The sequence below is a fragment of the Canis lupus genome, chromosome 2 (genome assembly GCF_048164855.1).
Source record: "Canis lupus baileyi chromosome 2, mCanLup2.hap1, whole genome shotgun sequence".
NCBI lineage: Eukaryota > Metazoa > Chordata > Mammalia > Carnivora > Canidae > Canis > Canis lupus.
This window is the reverse complement of record NC_132839.1, coordinates 76,721,187-76,741,362: the sequence shown is the minus strand read 5'-3', so window position 1 is coordinate 76,741,362 and position 20,176 is coordinate 76,721,187. Positions and strand designations below refer to the sequence as shown.

The following is a 20,176-nucleotide window of genomic DNA, read 5'->3' as shown; positions in this document are numbered from 1 at the left end:
ATTTATTCATGAGAGACACACAGAGAGAAGCAGAGACATAGGCAGAGGGAGAAGCAAGCTCCCCATGGGGAGCCCAATGAAGGACTCAATCCCAGGACCCCGGTATCACCACCTGAGCCAAAGGCAGATGCTCAACCACTGAACCACTTAGGTGCCCCTGATTACAGGATTTTGTAAGAATTTAGTGGGATAATGGATATAAAGTGTTTATAACAGTGTCTGGTAAAGAGCAGATACTCAATAAATGGTTGCTGCTATTAATGTTATTATTAGTAATATTATTATTACAAACAGACTTCTTTTTTCAACAAGAAATTCATTCCTAAAGAGCAGATAAGTTTTGTTTAAAAATCATTGCACAGAGAGGTTGCTTAAAGTTCTGGGGCAATGTTCAGCCATTGCCAGGTGGTAACCATAGGTAATATGAAATGAACAATACAACCTAAGGCAGATCAATGCATGAAATTTTGAGTGATTTATATACAACCTAACTCAAATTTCCAGAGATAACACATTTATGGAAACAAAGTATAAATTAGTGATTGGAAGATACTGCTCAATGTTGAGAAGAGACCAATGAGATGAGAGGTAGAAGTCAAAAAGGACTTTTTTTTCATTTTTAATAATAGATGCTTTAGACAAACAACAACTAAAAGAATGTCAACTGTTGCTAATGTCAACAGTTATTCAACAATTATGTTAACAAAATGTTAACACTTCCTAATTTAGAATACAGGTGAATAATAAAATTATTTGTATTTTATTTTATTTATGCTCTTTGTATTTTAAATTTCTCAAGATCAATTTGTAAAGGTGTTAAAAATTTCAAAGAAGAGAAGCCAGGTGTATGTATGACTATCTCCAAGACTGATATAAATATAGGAGAATGCTCTTGAGATGAAGGATACTATTGAATGTTGGAAAGATAGCATTCAGAGAGAGTAGCAGGCTGGCTCAGCAATGAAAAGGAAGATTATGTGTTCTCAAAATTTGCCTGTTCCTAGCAGATGACAAAATCTGCTCAGAAGCCATGCCCTTGGGTATCATTTGCAGAATTGTTTTAAATACACCCATCATTAGGGAACCAGTTCACAGAGGTGACAGCATAAGGGAAATCATCTTTCTTTGCGATCATGTCCTGGATCTTTCCAAATAGAAGAGGTCAGCTTCAGGTCCCTTTGATGACAGCCTCACTGTTTCATCAGATATAAGCTGCATTCTTAAATGCTGAGGGGAAAATAAAGCATCCATCTGCCAAGTGTGATGCTGACCTTTCCTCTGAGAAGATTTCTTTGGACAGTAAGTACCCAGCTCTGCAGTTTGCCTTGAATTTGACATAAACAAGGTGCTGAATGGTTGTCTAAAAAAAAAAATAATAAATAATAATAATAAAAAAATAATAATAATAAGTGGCAGGCCAAGCACATTCTATGTTTCTCTCTGGGAATTCTAGTATTTTTCTTAAATGCTATATTGATTTCCCTTCATTTTAGCAAATGAAATTCATATAGTCACACTGTTTCATTTTCTAGTAACTAATACAGATTTCGTACTATAACAAAATCCAACCTTATCCCATTTATTTTTCATTTTGTAGTTGAATTAGTTGATTTCTAGTAATTGCTTCAATTAAATGGCTCCAGGCCATCTGTCAATTCTTTCTGTTGCCTTTCTAGGTGTCTAGAGAGGACATTTGTCTGTAGGTTAGGCATTCATAGTTTTATCAGCAGCTTGCTGAGATTTATTGCCAAAGGCCTTTACCTTCCAGTCTTATAGGTGAGGGAGGGCTGATAGGTAATTTCTTTTAGCATATGAGATAGATAGATAGGTAAATAGATGGTAGATAGATAAGTAAAAATCTTTATCACTTAAAAATATTGGTTTATAAACTTTGATTAGATTCTTTCTATGAAAACATCTACTTCATATAGCAAGGAAGACATGTGTACCAAACACATTTTCTGCTGTAGCCTCCCTTACATCTTCAGCAGGAAGCATTTCTACAGAGAAGCAATACTTCATTTCAAGGACAGCCTTTTAGGAATATTAACAAGTTAGGACATGATGCTCCAACAAAAATAATTAACACCTCCATTCAACTCTGAAATTGTTCTGTAGAAGTTGAAAAATAACATGATATTGTGTGAGTTGATAGAATTTAATTCCAAAATGATGTGAGTTTGTTCACAAAGATTCGACGTTATTAAAAACTCTTTTTCATTGGTTTTTGTCACGCTCATATAGTATTCTAAATGGATTGAGTTATTGTAACACTCAGACATATCTAATCACTCCATAAAGTCCCCTCTTTCCCAGTGTTAAATATAATAGATTTTAAAATTCTTACCTCTTATATGCTGATTTTTGCAATTCTCTCTTCTACACATTGTTTAATAAGATCGCTGATCATATTCACTTCTAACTCACTAATTCTTTAGCTTGTATTTTTGCTGATTGCTTTTCAATAACAAGAAAAGTGCTAAATTACCTCCAAATAAATTTATTTGAGACTATGTTAAACATTCCCCATCAATTCATCAAATTCATCCTCGGTTTTACAATGAAAGGACTGATGCTGAAAGAAATGTCCTCATTAATATTTCCCACATTACAATCTCATGAAGAGATTATACTGACATTCGTGTAAATGGAAGAACAGAGATTGAGTAAGCAAGGCAATCAGAGGCAGGGAGGTCAGAAAGGAGGCTCACTTTGCCTTATGTTTTTGCATTGTGCAGGCATAAGATTAGCAAAATGATATATGAGATACCATTAGAGAAATTCAGAAGATAAAATGGCAAATTACAATTGTAGTATTAAAAAATCAGGTAGAAGATAAAGAAGCAACAGAATGGAAAAATACACATCATCAAGCAAAGTCAATTCAGTTCCTAAACTTGCAGGTTATTCAAGATTGATTCGCCAATCTTTTGTACATTCATTTCTTCCTTCATCATTTGTTCATCTGAACATTAGCTGAGAGTATACTATATACAAACACATGACTGAAGATATTTCTTTCCGTATCAACCTCTTCATTGTAAAATTGACAATGAATTTAGTGAACTGATGGGGAATACTACCCTTAGCTACTCCAAGCTTTCATGGAGGCAAAATAGATTTGAATCAAGTAAACTGACTTTTGTTAATATCATAGATAGTTAATTACCTATACGAAATATGAAAGGGCCTTAAGAAAAAACATTTCAAGGATATGTTGCCTATAAAATCGTGCTACCTGGCAATACTCTACACTGTTTATGAATAGAGCATGTGTTGTGTTTGGCTAAACTTTCATTTTGAAGTTTATTCCTTCCCAGCGCACATAACAGGTAATCTTAGGGAAGTAGTACTGGTATGCCATGGAGTGGAGAAGAAACAAAGACTTTCTCTGAGACTTGAAGTCAATTGTGAATAAGTGAGACTACTGGATGCTGTTGTATCCTGAGTCTTTTGAACATTGCTAAAGAATGGGATGCCTGTTTCTTCCTATTGATTTTGGGGAAATGAGATCCAGCTATTTGCCAGCGTGTCCTGGACACAGTCCTTCCCAGAGGCAGAGGTCTGGTCTGCATGACCTTTCAAGGTCCCTCCCAAATCTGTAACCTGATGCCATGAACTAAAACTTGGTGTTCTATTCCAAGACAAGGAATTAAATATTTATAGATAAGTTTTTCATCTAATGATCTTGTTTCTTTTTATATTTAATTCTAGCAGTTGGTTTGAGAAAGCCTAAAGGTTCTATTCAAAATTTTATGAATCCCTAGGCCCACCAGGTTGTTAATTGGACGGTGTATTACTATAAAGGAAGTGAGAAATGCTTGGCATAATTGTATAACGTTTGTTTTCTCTGCTCTGTGGGAATTCTCAGGGGTTTCATTAGCAGATGGTTAGTGAAAGCCAGCATCCTGGAGTCTGGACTGGTGAATATCATTCTTCTTAATTATTCAACAACTAGCCTGCACAGGTCAGGTCTAAAACACAGATATTAAATTCAGAGTATCCTTAATAATAAATTGCCTTATCTAGATTTAGATTTTTATTCTCTTCAATTAAGTAATGCTAGGGGTGTGAAACACTAATTTATCAGAGACGTTGAATGTTATTTACTTGTGAGTCACCATTAGCTTAGATTTATAAACTGGATTTTATTCAAAGCCATTTAGTCACCATTTATATACTTAGCAAATATACTGAAAAGCTAAACTAAGGCATTTCTCCAAAAAACAACTTATAGAGGCAGATTCTTCCCTTAGGATTGATGCAGTGATTGATTGAATAAGTAAGATAAGACACCAAGTAAATAGTTAACTATCATAGTTAACTATCATGATAAGCTTGTTGAATTGATGGCCTTGATTTGAATGTCAACCTGATCAAAACCATTATGCCTCTGGCTACATTTTGGCTCTGGCTCTTTATTCCTTAGAAAGGGATACAATAATTTTGTAAACAATTGGCCATGTGTCAATGTTGAAACTTGGTGATAGTTATGTAAGAATTCATTATTCTGTTGATTTTTTTTTTGCATTTTTTAAAGTTTCCTATATTAAGAAAAAAAAATTAAATTTATAAAGAGCTGTGCTTTAAGGATATAAAATGGAAAATAACAAATGTGGTAAAAAGTAGTAAATATTTGTTGTAAATGTCAAATATCTAATCCAAGCCTTAGCTGTCATGCTAGATAATGTTACTTAATAATGATCTGCCCTGAAGCTTTATCACATTCATGCTGAAACTAATGTGGATTTCCCACTGGCATAAGCATACTCCAATCTCAAACTCCTGAAGTCAAGGGATCCAGCTCTCTGAGGCTCCACTATGGCAAGCAAATACTCTATAATCAGTTTTATCCAGGTTAATCTGATTGTACCAACTCTCCTGCTTAATACAAAGAAGGAGCCTGATGACGCATCTTTACATTGACTCTTCCTTCTCCCTTCCCTCATTCCACTCCTCTCTACTCATGGTCTTTGGTATTGATTTTCTAATAAAGACTAGGATACAGGCTTTGCCTTAGGCACTTCATACTGCAGTTACAGCTCTGTTGGAAACTTAAACAGAGGGGGGTACCGAAGAAAACTTAACGTTAAAATATGTTTTATTGGTGTTTGGGGGGAATACCTTGGCAGTGTGTCCTTATCACATATCTGTGGAAAGAGAAATCATATATGTGGAAAAAAAGATTACATCTCCTTGAAAAACAAAGATGCTGTTTCAGAGTAGTCATCTTGGTATAGGACATAAATTGTTATGATGAGAACAATCTAGCAGTATTTTCCAAAATACAATTCTGGACATGCACCAACACAGACCATATTCCGGGCCATGAAAACACCTTAACAAATTTAAAAGAATAGGAAACATATGCTTTCAGACTATAAGACAATTACACTAATGTATGCTTTTAGACAATATTAGACTTAAACTAGAAATAAATAACAGAAATATAGCTGGAAAATCCCCCCAAATAGTTGGACATTAAAGAGCACACTTCCAAATAACACATGCAGCAAATAAGAAACCTCAAGAGGAATGAAAAAATATTTGAACGAAATGAAAATGAAAATATAACATCAAAATTGTGGTATGCAGTGAAAGTAGTATAATTCACAAGTCCATAGGCCATTGCCAATTTTTTTTTTTGCTCTACCCCTAAAAGATAAGCTAATGATCTAAACCTCTAACCCAGCTTGGCTATGATATGATTGGAAGCATATTTGGATGAATTAATTAATTAATAGACACTTCCTCTCACCTAGAGACCATTTCTAAAATTTCAGCTGTGCTACTTAGGAAAAAATAATCCACACAGCTGTGGGAGCTAGATTTCTAATTCTATATCTGTTAAAATTCTTAATAGGACTGCTTTATTCTATTTATGTCCACTGCATTAGTCACCTCTTGGAAGAGTATTTCAAAAGCTTCTAACAAGCCTTTTACAATCCACCATAAATTTAAATTATTTTAGTTTCTGGGATTTCTTGTTTGTGTTAGAATTAAATTTGCTATAAGGATATTCTTATTTTATTGGAAGATGATACTCTGGATACCGGAATTTTCTTTGAAATTATGCAAAGAAAAATGTGATTTTTTAAGAAAAAATACAGTTAATTTTGGAGAATGAATTTTTTCTACAAGACTTGAATGGAATTGCAATTTTCTGATTTGAATTAGTTGTTCTTTTTCCTTTTCCAAGAGCCAACACATATCACTGAAAGAGGTCCTTTAAGGGGTCCATTGTGAAGTTTCATGTATCATGGCATGACCTACGATGTAAAAGGGGTCCATTTTGAAGTTTCATGTATCATGGCAAATAGTAAACTTGCACATTTAGACCTAATTTTAGATTAACAAGTTCTGCCTTGGTCAAGGAAACTTAGCTAGGGTGTGCTTCTGATACATACAGGAACAAAGAGGGTTTATGATAAAAGAATATGACATTAACCCAAACTGTCTTTGGAAGGCTCCTGCACTTATCTGTCATGCCTGATGGAATGTTCACATAAAAGAGATGTGGTCTCAAGGTGAGAATGTAATAAAAAAAGGCTCAAGACACTTGTTCTAATATAAAATCAGCCATGGGAAGTGTTCATATGACAGCTTACCCCAAGAGAGCAATTCACAAGATGCAGAGTGCATGATACATGAAAGCTAACTCTATGATATAACTAAGCCTTATGAAAGAACAAAGAGAGAACAGTACATGGATATATTAAGTTAAGCCACAAACAAAATTAAGAGTGATCCTGAGAGTTTGTGTATTTATATGCATGTATATCCACATGTGTATATACACTTTTGTTTTGTGTATACATATGCAGGTATTATTTGCTGTGCATACATATTTATATATAATACATCATATGTTAGTAAGTATATGTAACATATAATGTTATACTGTATATATTAAATAACTTTACTAAAATATATAAGACTGAAAGGTCTAAATCCAATAAAACAATATTTCAATAAAGGAAGGCTAAAGGAACAGATAATTCACGAAAAAGAAAAAAAATACAACCAAAAAACTGAATAGAGAAGATGGTGAACACTATTAATAATCAAAAATAGGAGTTTCAATTTCATCGAAAATTCAATTAAATTTGGAATCACGGCAGCCCTGGTGGCGCAGCAGTTTAGTGCCGCCTGCAGCCAAGGGCATGATCCTGGAGACCCGGGATCGAGTCCCGCATCTGGCTCTCTGCGTGGAGCCTGCTTCTCCCTCTGCCTGTGTCTCTGCACCCCTCTCTCTCTCTCTCTCTGCATCTCTATGAATAAATAAATAAAATCTTTGAGAAAAAATAAAATTGGAATCATTTAACTGATAATATTGGTAAAAAAAAAAAAAAAAAAAAGTTTAATAGCAAGTCCTGGTAAAACTGCAGACAAACTGGATTTCCCAAAACCGCTACTGGGAATAGCAATGGACTCAAACACAATGGAAAGTTTGGAAGAACTGGTATCTATACCCTCATCCTAGAAATTGTATTTATAAACTCTCTGGAGAAAACTTGGAGTTATAAAGAAGGCTTATAACTTTATAACCCAGAGTTGTAAAGAAGCTTATTTACTGTGGAACTATGTTTAATGGTTAAAGTAAATAATCTAAGTTCCGTCAACAGAGAAACAAAATACATATAAATATTTTTTAAGCTAGACTTCTGACACAGGTCTATTTAAGTGTCCATATTAGTAGATGTCAAAAATATGTTAAATGAACAAAGCGAGTTGCAGGATATGTATGCTATATAAAATTACATGCAGGTTTTAAAAAACTTTACAAAGCAATACTTCCTCTGTGTGTGTGTGCATAGATGATGAACAGGTATATATGATCTAAACAAATATTAAATTCATGGTAGAAGAGGACACTCTGGATTGATAGAGAAAGGGAATAGGAATGTTACTGAGATGAGAAACACCGTCTTTATTTGTAATGTTTTGATTCTTTTATTTTAAGGAAGACAAATCAAATAAAACATAATATTAGCAAGAACTAATTCTGGAGAGTAGTTACATGGGCTTTAATTACTTTATATATTATGCTCTGTCTTTTAAATGTCTTTCAGAAGTAAGATACATTGGGAAAATATAAGCACCAATGATAGTACATGAATGAAGTCATGGGCTCATCTAGGGATCTCTTTATCTCATAATTATTTTTATTCTTAGAATAGTATCTCAAAATTGAATTTTTGACCAAAACTATAAATACAAAGAACAAACTGATGGTTGCCAGAGGGCAAGAGAGTGGAGAGTTGACAAAATAGGAGAAAGGGAATGGAAGATACCGGCCTCCAGTTATGGAATGAGTAGGTCACAAGAATAAAAAGCAGAGCATAGGGAATACACCCAATGAAATTGTAATAGTGATGTAATGGGACAGATAGTAACTGTGAACATAGTATAATATATAAATTTTTCAAATCAGTAAGTTGTACATCTGAAACTAATATAATATTGTGTGTCAGTTATACTCAAATTTTTAAAAATGACTTTTTGTCTCAAAATATGAATTGCTATATCAGTGCTATGGATAATTCTCATTAATTTCCTTGGAAGAAGGCATCTTGTATGTTAGTAAATTTATGTTACTGAGACAATGCTAATATTAGACTATAGGTGCAATTAATCTTTGTATTAATTGGGAAAAATTGTGTCCAGCCCTGCCCAGCCCTGCCTGTCCACCATATAATTACACACAGACACACAGACATACAGACACACAAACACACACACACAAGAAGGCTAATGTAATAGTGTATATAACCAAATAACTACTACCTAGGTTCAACTTAGGGAATTATCAAATAAGATTTTAATTCTATCCCCACTCTTCTATGCTATTCATTATGCTATTAATTAAGGTAATCATTTTCATTTTTTTAAACTTTGTGCACTTCATCATTTAAACAGTAAACTAAATATCAATACTTCCTGAGACTTTATACTTGGGACTTCTACAAAATACCATAGTTTAAGAGAAGTTTATAAAGAACAGAAATTTATTTCTCACAGTTCTGTAGCCTAGGAAGTCTGAGACCAAGGGGGTAGCAGACCAAGCAGTCTCTGGCAAAACCTGCTTCCTGGTTCATAGATGACATCTTATTACTGAGTCTTCACATGTCCAAAAGGATTTGGGATCTCTTTAGGGTCTTTTTTATAAGGGCACTAATCCCATTCATGAGGGGTCCACCATCATGACCTTATCACTTCCCAAAGGTCCCACCTTCAAATACTGTCATCTTGGGGATTAAAATTTCAACATATGAATTTGGGGGTGAAGGAGACATAAACACCCACTCCATTATACCCATTTATGAATTTGCTTAATTATTTGCTTATTATATATTTATTCATTTATTTATAATCTATATACAGATACTATTGTATTAATTTCTGCTAATACAATTTGTATTAAATGTCAGAAAAATATTAATTTCTTTCTCTTCTTTAAAGATTTTATTTCTTTGAAAGAGAGAATATGAGTGATGAGAGGGGCTAACGGACAAGCAGACTCCCTGCTGAGTGAAAGGCCTGATGTGGGGCTTGATCCCAGGACCCTGAGGTCATGACTTAGCTAAAGTCAGATGCTTAACCAATTGAGACATCCAAGTACTCTAAGATTAATTTCTTTCTATCTTTGTGTAAGGAAGTTCAAGTAATCTTATCCTGAACATGCCGAGGAGAAACATCTCCCATTCTATTTTGGAGACAACAGGACTATAGAACTATGGGATGAAATATAAATCCACTTTGATCTGTTTTGCTCTCCAATGTATGTCTATGAAAATTGTTAAACTGTGTTTCTTTTCTCCTCCTATTTCTATTGCTACTAATAGCTGGCACTTACTGACCTACATCAACAATGGTGCTTTTAGCCACTAGTCTACCCAGGCTCATGCTAATGCCCAACACATCCTATGTCTTAATTAAACATTCTCTGGTGCCAAACAGTTCATCCCACCTAACATATTTAAATCCTGCTAAACCTTCTTCATCCACCTGTGGGCTGACCTCTGTGATCCCCCTTTTTATAATAATTCCAGTCATGTGTTAAATTATGAATCTAATCCATATTACTTTGTGTTTATTTCCACTTTTCTGTGGTATTTCGAAGTTGTGGTTTGTACATTCTTGGAAAGCTGCTTCCAGTAGTCCTATTTCAGTATAATCCCCCAGCATGTGGGCATGTCAATTCTATGTAATATTGAACCCATGGCACAAAATACAGGGGTTAGGTGCTCCTTGAAATTTTCTTGGAAGAATGAATGAACCAAAAATTATATATTTATAGGGAGCATTTTAAAAATATGGAAGGATGAGTTTTAAAAATGGACATTCAGATTTACCATAATATGAGTTTTATCCTTTGAATATTTCATGTCCTTCTAGGTTGTCTTTAGATTCATTTAAGCTGAAGATAGAAATAATAGGAAAAGTAGTAGGATATTTAGTCTAGTGAAAAGTATCTGCCCCACCTCGCACCAGGCAAATACATTCACAAGGATCAAAATCCTAGAGTTCAAGTGATATAAGCTGATTCTTCCCAAACCCTGAATTCCTAAATCTAGCAGGAACTTCTCAGACCACAGATAGCTATTCTCAGACCACAGGTAGCTATTCTAGGACCCTTCAGAACCTGTTTGGTGACATTTATATGCCTGCGACTGTTCCAAGGTCAAAGTTAGATGAACAGGAGCACATCCTCTGATGTAGTATTTCAGGATATTCACTCCCACAAGAACTATGGCAGAAAAAAAAAAAAAGAAAAAAAAAAGAACTATGGCAGGAAAAGTACATTCATTTTTCTCAATGCTTGGTGTGGAGACTGATGTTTTGATTTTTTTTTCAGTGTGGATGGAGTAAATAAATAGTTGTGAACTCAATTGCACCTGATAAAAGAATGAAAGTAAAAGTTGCTACGTCCAAATCTTTAACTAAATTTCAGAGGAAGAACCTAGGGATGAGTTTATATGCTTTTAAATGGATTATAGTATAGATTTTTGGAAATTTTGTGTGCTTTTTATATGTTTCCTTGGTTTTAGTCAATAATTACTTTCTTCAAGACATCGCAAATGCATTTGATGAAGCTTTTCTACATGTGATCTTTTGTCCATAGATACCTGTAAGAAGAAAGTATACTTCTCAATAAACTGATTTTAATTATACATAATCTGTTGAACAAGAAGAAAAGTGTACTATCCTGACAATGCAATATATTGAAAACTAAATTGGTTTTTCAATTATGATTAACACAATTTTATTCTTCTTTTTATGACTACTGCATATAATGAAGAAAACCATGGGTTTTTATTTCCACCATTTATTTACATTTTTGCCACCACATAGTATTTTAATATAGATGATCTAATTCCTGTTTATCCTTCAGGTAACTAAAGAATGAAATATTCAGGGAGGGTGGGATGGTGGTTGGGTGGAAAGACATATGATATGGGTGTACAGTCCAATGAGACATTGCTTGACTCTAATGTAGAGATTGTATAGTGGAAAACAGGAGCCAAACAATGTACAGATAAAGTTAAGAACTTGTCACATAGTATCAACTTTTTATATTTCATCCTATTTATTCATGTATTTATTTTACACAAAAAAATCATTGGGAAATCAAACCCAAAATGTTAGCTATCACAGGTCTGTGTTTACTGCCTAAGAAAATACTCCCCCTCTTCAGGCAGGATTAATGTATTCAATAGAGTATTTATACTGGAATCTATCTCACCTCTTTCTGTCTCAAGATAGTCAATGGTAACACATAAGAATAGGCAAGTGAGTAAACATGTCATTTTTTCAAACTTCTTCCCCTAAGGGGGTTCTGAGCTTGGCAATACATGGGAAATGTACTAGATTTAAAATTTTTGCCTATGTGTCTCAAGGTAAGATGTACTTTTCTTTTTTGCCCTTTGTACTTTGTCCAATAGAACTGAAGTATGAATGCATATGTGCAGGAAATCCTGAAAATTCTTGTGTCAAAAATATAATTTTATATATTCAGAATGTCCTTATATTTTTATGACAATTCAACACTTTAGTTAGAACCCTCAATCCTACTGTTTATGCTTTTATGTCTCTAGCCTCAAATTCTTCTGTGAATATCAAAAAGATTTGGGGGGGGGGGCGGGTAGAGTGAATAGAACAACCAGCACCTAATTGTTGGCTACTCATTCTTTCCAAGTTATTTATTGACCCATAAGAATAGGCTCTACTATACCAAATTTGGCTTATCAGTTATCAGCTGACTAGTGATGATTTGAAGTTCTTACATGGTAAGGCTTTCTGCAAGACCTTGTCCCTCCTAAGGCTTCTCTAAGGAGAGAGTATTTATGAATATATATTTTCTTAGATGATAGGGGTCTTGTAGAAGAGAAGCAGGGCATTATTGGCATTCTCCACAGCTGTTGCGTTTGCCTGCTCCCAACCCAAACTAATCAATTAGAATATTTTCTTGCTTGCCACAGTATGTGGTTCAAGGATAGACAAATGATTTAAGCCAGAAAAGGATGATGCAATCACAGACTGGCAGTTTTGCCAAATCTTCTGGGAAATAGACCCTGCCCACCAAGATATAGACCTAGAGTTCCTGGTGGCCCTCTTACCACCATCTGAGGAAAAATGTAACTTACTTAGAGCAAAGGGCACAGGAAGGAAAATCAGAGCCAAAAATTAAAAAAGGTCAAGTGTCTGACATCACTTAAGCATCTGATCAACCATGTCAGAAGTGAAATAGGCCACTGGAGTTTTCAGTTACATTATCCAAAATATTTTTTTTTCCTTAGGTTATTTTGAGTTGGGCTTCTGTCGCTTGTAACCAAAATCTGAAATGTATACCACCTATTCTGTCTAGAAATTAGAGGGGGCCACTTAAAGATTCCTGACTGCCAGGAAGCCTAGAGTTTGGCCATTAACTGAAGACCATCTTGCTTAAGTTTCCCTAGGAATAGCCTCCTCCTATTGCACTCTATCAAAGTTCCTCCCATTCGGGTGGGGAGAGGCAGAGGGGAGTATCCAGAAATGATTACGTATGAGGAGTTAGTGAAATATTTGAGACTGTCCTGAATCATCATGGGTATAAAAGATAGAATAATAGAGTATATGTATTAATAGTGACAAAAGTGTTTTGAGGATATTCAACTCCAAATGAATCTTGTCTTCCTGTCAGATAACTAACATTTATGGTGAGTTTATCATTTGTCAAACATTATTTGAATTCAGTTAATCCTGTCAAATTAATCAAACAGGGAGACAATTAGGTTGATATAGCTCTAATGTTTTGGCAACGTATGTAAACAAATTGAAATCCAAGCCTGTAAATGCCTCAAAATTATGAAGTCGAAACACTGAAGACAACCAATCAAAAACAGCCAATCATAATCATAAACTGTAAGCTATGGCCAATCAAATAATTTCCTTTCTTTGCTTCCAAACTTTCTGTATTGCAGTCTATCCTCTGGTTCCTGTGTGCTGCCTGATTCAAATTGATTTTTGCTCAAATAAACTCTTGAAAATTTAATATGGCTCATTTTATCTTTTAACAATCCTCATACAAATCCTTTGAGGTAGGTACTATTATTATCCTCAATTGGCTGATGAACAAATTAAGGGCTTAAGTAACTTGCTTAACATCAGGCAGCCAGTAAATTGGCAGAGCCGTGAGTTGAATCTAGTATTGCTCCTGAGTATGAATGTGCTCATGCCCTGTCTACCAGAATTAATTGTTAAAAACGTAGGAGACGTCCAAACCTTATTATCACTGAAGGGAAGGAATGGATCTGAGTATGTGCACACACACAAAAGAAATTCTAAAATAATTATAATAAACCCATGTCATTGAACTGATATATGCAGACAAAGGACCTATTGAATGAACTTATTTTGCATTATAATGGAAAGATTCACCTCTTCCAAAGGCTCCTGTGAAAAGATATTTGCAAATTCACTAACTTTTACAAGTTTAAATTGGATATACTTATTGGCCTTACCTCACCTCTCTTTTTCTCCTCCTGCCAGCTAGGACTTGGAAACTATGGGTAAGCCCACTCTGATCACATGCATGGTGAAAATGAAACAGTTGAGAGGAATCTGGTTCTTGAATGATATCAGGAAGCAAAGTAACTTGTCTACCCTGGACCACCAGCCCTCCTTGCATTTATTTGGAGGTCCCTTTTTACCAAATCTTATCTAGTATCCTAATACAGATCCTAATCTAAGACAGCTTCATTTGGTGTGGAGAAGAGAAGAATGATTTTAGGGTTTTTGAGGAAATCGAAATAACAAGACTAGGTGACTGATGGATTCTGTCAGTAAAGGGAGATGAGGGAATGGAAAATGAGCCTGAGGATTTTCGCTTAGAGGACAGGGATGAAGATAATGCCATTCATCAAGTGAGAGATGTTTATGTCTGGAAGGAAGGGTGGAATAATGAATCATGTTATGAATATGTTAAGATGGACCTGCCTCTGTGGCATCGGGGTGAAGATTTCCAATAAATGTTCCATTCCCTGCTTCAACTAGAACAGATACAAGTGGATCTGTGATTTATATTTTGGCTTTCAGTGTAAGATTTCATGGTTCTGTGCCTAAATATACATGTTTGGTTCTCAGGAAAAGGTGGAGAATTTTCTCATGCAATTAGAAATATAAGATCATAGATAGAGATAAACAGACATGTCTATCTTATATTTATACACAAATAAACAATATAGCTACACTATTTGCAAAATATGTATCATGCCTTTTTCTTAGAGTAGGTATTCATATTAATTTACCATATAATTTGAATAAAGAATGCACATTTTGGGAGCTGCCACCATTTTGAAATGTTACTTGATATCCTCTTTCTAATTACAGGGAATGCATATGTTTCCAAAGGAGTTTCTAAAGATCAGTATCTCTCTTCTTTAAACTTTGCTAGAGAAATCTCTTAACACATATTTAAATGTTAGACTATGCCTAAATAAATTTTTAAAAAGTAGAAAATTTTTTCCTTAAGACAGCCTTTTATAATACAAAACTTGTGAAATATTTCTTGCTCTACAAATTTCACCTCTAAATATAAGCACTTCCATACATTTGTACACGCCTACACACATAAAAGCACACACCATATCCCCTGAATTAAGATCAGTAGTATCAGAAACTTCAGCCTGAAAGTGTCATTAACAAGAGAATGAAGATCTCTGGGGGGAAAAGAGCTTTTCATAGTTCTGAAAGCGTTATAATTCAACATACCTTAGCTGAGTTGATTGTGGCCTGTCCCACCAGGCCAGGAACTTAATGAGTCAACTTTGTGGAATAATGGTCAGGTCTTTTGTCTGCTACTAGTCTCCTGCTAGAGACAAGAGGAATGAAACAGTGAGAGAAGAGAAGCAAGCAACATGGAGAAAGGAAAATCAAAGCAGAGTAGATTTCTCCAGACTACCAAATAATCACAGCTGGAAAATAGAATCTCCATTTCACATATGGGAAATAGGTTGTCAATAACTAAATCACATGGTATTCTCTGTGAAGAGGGGGTTACTTTTCACCCTTAAAATGGAGCACAGGAATGCTAATAAAGCCTTTAGGATTCCTTGAACGAACGGGAATTTGCTTTCCGTGTTGCAAAGGGTGGAGAGAGTATAAAAGAAATTGTAGCATTCTTTTTATTGCTCTTGTTATGTTTTCCAATAAAAACGAAATTGGAATAAGGGTGAAGAAGCTTCACTGTTTTAAGGTGATTTCCAAAAAAAACTCAAGAGTGACATTCAAACATGGGTCATTATTCTCAAGACCTTGAGCCTACTTTTGGAAATTGTTTTGATAAAGCACAAATGAATTTTTGATGCCTGACCTATCACAAGCAATGCTCACAAGAGAAATTTTCTTCCCTATCATTTTATTGCATCAGTAAGGTGCTTCATTCGCTCTTTCAACTGTAGAAATCTTTTTATTGACCACTTCTATATCATATACTACTTGACTGCCTCTCCTCTATCACATCCTCCTGGAAAATTAGCTGACCGAGGTATGCTGAGTTTGAGATTTCAAATGTAAAAATGACCAATTTTAAATACAAGTATTTTCCCCTTTAAAGTATACTTATATGAAGTATTTAAATGTACTCAAAATTAAGAATATACAAGAGGTACCCCTAAGATGATCTCCTTAGTTGTATAAAAAACCAGATATGTATACATATGCACATTCTTTATATTGCAGGAAATCGAATGGTTAAAGGTGTAAATGGATCTTCATTTTAAAACAAAATATACAGGAAATAATGATGAATAAAAAGATCTTTTATTCCTTTTCAGGCCTATTTCAAAATTTAAGCATTAATCAGTATTCACTTATTGAGAATTTCACAACCACAATGTCGACAATTGTCAATAGTATATTGAGGCTGACATTGAAACCAGACATAGATTCCAGCCCAGTGAATGTATTAAATGTTAGTTACTTAATAGTTATGTAGGGAAGTCAGTGCAATTAGTGTACACAGTAGATACTTTCCATCCTCAAGTGGAATATAAGCATTCAGGTCTCTCCCGAAAGAGAGACACATTATTGTGTCCAATAATGGACACATATATTTGTGAGTTAAGAGTGATCTCAGAACCACTGGTTGCTCAGTGGCCCTTCTGAGTCCATATCTACATATATAAGGTGGGAGCATTTCTGAACACAGGCTAGTCTAAATATGTTGGGGACCAGCTCACCTGGGCCAGGCCTTCTCATCTATTTTAGAGATATGCAATATATAATACGAATTCAAAGTAAGGTACATTCTGATGTGTCAGCTCTTTTTTATCATCTTAAGTCTTCTCAGGCTAACAAATTTCCTACAAGGATTTACCTGATCTAAAAGCTGCAGCATTATAGCAAGGTCAGTTATGAGATTCTGTGGAAGCTGTGAAGTCTTTCAATCAGCTCCGCACAATCCTATAAGAATACACATAAGATACTACATGGATAGTTTTATACAATGAGAAAAGCATGTATTTAGGGGCCATATCCAAATCTTAGGCTCAGTACTTATTTACATATGTGACTTAAGGAAATTTTCTTAAGTTTATGTAGCTTAATTTTATTATTTGCTAAGGGTTATAATAGCATTTACTATTCAGTGTTGTGGGAATGAAATCATTTAATCTATGTAGAAAGCCTGGCCAGGAATAAAGTAAGTCTGCCAAAAATATTTGTTCCTTTCTTCCTCTATGTACTCACATAAATTAAGGTGCACTTACCACTTTTGTACTCAAAATACTTAGTGTCTGATTGTAGGAAAAAGAGCTTTATTCTAATAATGTTGTTAACTTTAGTTGATTTCATATGTAGGAGGTTGTATATGCCAAGCCCTGACCTGAATGTGACATTTGGAGTCTCTCATTTAATCTTTACAAAATGTAAGAGGGAGGTACTTTTGCTGTCTCAATGTTTATTTAAAAGCATTACAGTGACAACACCTGAATTTTGATGTTTTTCAATAATAAACAACAAAGCATTTTTCTGTTTACAATGGCTGCTAAAATTCTACACTATGTATTTTCTCCTAACAAAAATGTTGAAGCTCAGAATCCATTTGGAACATGTCATTCTTATGGTAATTGGAAAGTGAGAGAGAGAGAATGGGAGGGAGAGAGTGAGAGAGAGGGAGGGAGGGAGAGAAGATGGGAGGGAAAGGGAGACTGAGAAAGAGAGAGAGACATGAACCACTGTTTTTCTTAAACTTCTATTGAACTCTCATGCTATTGGCAAAACAAATCTTATGGTCAATCTTGACAATAAGAGAAATATACTCCACATACAGGGAAAACATGGCAAAGTCACATTGTTGCAGGCAGAAAGATTTATAGTCTACCACAAGGTTAAATTTAACATAAGCCCAAAGCTACACCCCAATAAATGGGAAAATCGATGTAGAGTCTTAACTAATAATTCTAAGCATCACATGCCTGGTGATGTTACTCCTGGAGACAAGAATTGGTAAAGAGACAAAAAAGCAGTTGGACAAGAACTTTGCCAGTTACTTGACTTTCTTCTTAAAAGTAGAGGGATAGAAATAGATAATTTTATCTTGACTAGAACATCATGAGAGGGAGTGATGGTACATATATACAGAAAGAAAGGCTGTAGCCCGATTTGCAAAGGTGAGAAATCTAACCTGAGTGATTGATTATTCTCTGTCCTGTAGTCTCTGAATAGTGTTTGAGGAGAGGGGTTCATATGAGAGGGGTTTTATTAGCATCATTCTGTGTCTGTCAGTCAATAGATATGTTTAAATGACAGTAGCTGGAGGGAAGGCATTGTGGTAATCCTAAGTGACATGTGGAAGAAAGAAAATCTTTGTGGCAGAGAAATGCCTTAATTAGAGTTATTAAGAGATGCTGCATTTCAGCCATTCACCTGACTTTACAAGAGTTACCTCTTTTAATGTTCCTTGATTGATTTTATGTGTGTGTGTGTGTGTGTATTACAGTGTAGCTACAAAAATTATTGTAAATAAATAGTCATTACCTTTTTTGAGAGAAATATCAGTTATATTAATTGTTAAAGTTTGTTTTCCATATAATTTCAAAAGCCTTAGGAGAAATTCCAATTCTTTAACTCTGGTATGCAGCTGTAAAATTTATGTGTTCTATTTTATTTAAATAAATAAGATAAGCCCCATTTTAATTAATTGGGGCTGATGAGAAAGGTCAACATTGATTATTTTTAGCTAAAAGAGAAACTTAACATTTAAGAGACAATTGGAGTGAGAACACCTGAGGTTTTACACATAGACACAGAGAAACATCCCTTCAACCTTAACACAGTTAAGGTGTAGTTATGACTCCAGTCCCTCTCAGGAAAGAATTTGCAATTACAGTAATCCCCACCTGTCCATGAGGGAAAAGGCCCCCAGTGGATGCCAGAAACTACAGATAGTACCAAACCCTATAGGTACTTGGTCTTTACCTATGCATACATACCTGTGATAGAGTTTAATTTATAAATTAGGCACAGTAAGAGTTTAACAACAATAACATAAAATAGAACAATTATAACAAAATGCTGTAATGAAAGTTAGGTGAATGTGGTTTCTCTTTCTCAAAATGTCTTACTGTACTTTACTCACCCTTCTTCTTGTGATGATATGAGGTGATAAAATGCCTATGTGATAAGATGAAGGGTGGTGGGTGATGATGTAGGCGCTGTGATGCACAGTTAGGCTACTATTGACCTGTGGATTCATCAGAAGGGAAATCATATGTTTCCAGACCACAGTTGACCACAAGTAACTGAAACCATGGAAAGTGAAACTGCAAATAAGGTGGGGAGGGGGGTCTACTGTAAATATTTGTTCATATTGATTAAAGAAACAATTGGTATGTAAAGGGCTAAAACTCAAAATCTCTGATGCCCGTGCCATAGCCCTAATAAATATGACAATTCCCACCTACGGTTAGTAGTCAATCACCCTTATTTAGATAAAGTTTGCATTATTGCTCTGTGCTCCACACAAAAATCTGTATCCTGAATATTTTGGATCCTTAAAACAAACAGGAAATAGGTTATTATAGTGAGGGCTTGAGACTTTTGGTTCTAGAATCAGTACAATTTGGGTTTCAACGATAGCTCCTTAATTTTGTAGCTCAGTGAGTATCTAAACCCATCTCATTTGTAACATGGAATATTAAGAGTATCTGTTTCATAGAATTTTGCAGCTTTAAATAAAGTAATGCATTTTTCCATGGCAACGATTTCTAATAAAAGCCTCTCTAACCACATATTTTTAAATAACCATATATTTTATTCCTGCTGAGTAAATTTATAATTTGGATTCTTTTCCCAAAGATAAGGACAATAGATAGGAATTCTTTTCCCGCTTCATTTAAAAACTATGGACTGAGCCCAAATGTGCTTGATACATGGGACTGAAGCACATTTGATCCCAGCCCTCATGGATTTTCAATGATGTGGAAATTACAGACAGAACTCAGTCCTAGTATATTGGGAAGTGCATTCATGAGCCATAACCAAGTCTCTTTAGTTAGCTTCTTAACTTGGGAAACTTCCTTTTCCTTAGAAAGTCTTTTTTTGATAGCTCAGCTCTTGATTATACACTAAGTCCTAAAGTTTTCATAGACTCTTTTTTTTTTTTTTCAAGTTTTCACATGACTCAAATAGTGCC

The 20,176-nt window shown here is 34.7% G+C and overlaps 1 long non-coding RNA gene across 8 annotated transcripts in view; it reads right to left on the bottom strand.

Annotated features, from left to right (window-relative positions):
* LOC140622212 (uncharacterized) overlaps window positions 1-20,176 on the bottom strand; it is a 72,970-nt gene that overhangs the window by 30,850 nt on the left and 21,944 nt on the right. For 3 of the 8 annotated variants that reach the window (XR_012021962.1, XR_012021953.1, XR_012021956.1), the window contains exons 2-3: window positions 19,121-19,304; window positions 15,253-15,352 (exon numbers count right to left, since the gene is read on the bottom strand). This is a non-coding gene — a long non-coding RNA (uncharacterized lncRNA). Of the gene's footprint in view, window positions 1-9,495; window positions 11,130-15,252; window positions 15,353-16,858; window positions 16,945-19,120; window positions 19,305-20,176 lie in introns of those variants that run through there. The other 5 variants (XR_012021968.1, XR_012021971.1, XR_012021951.1 and 2 more) reach the window with 5 other exon arrangements.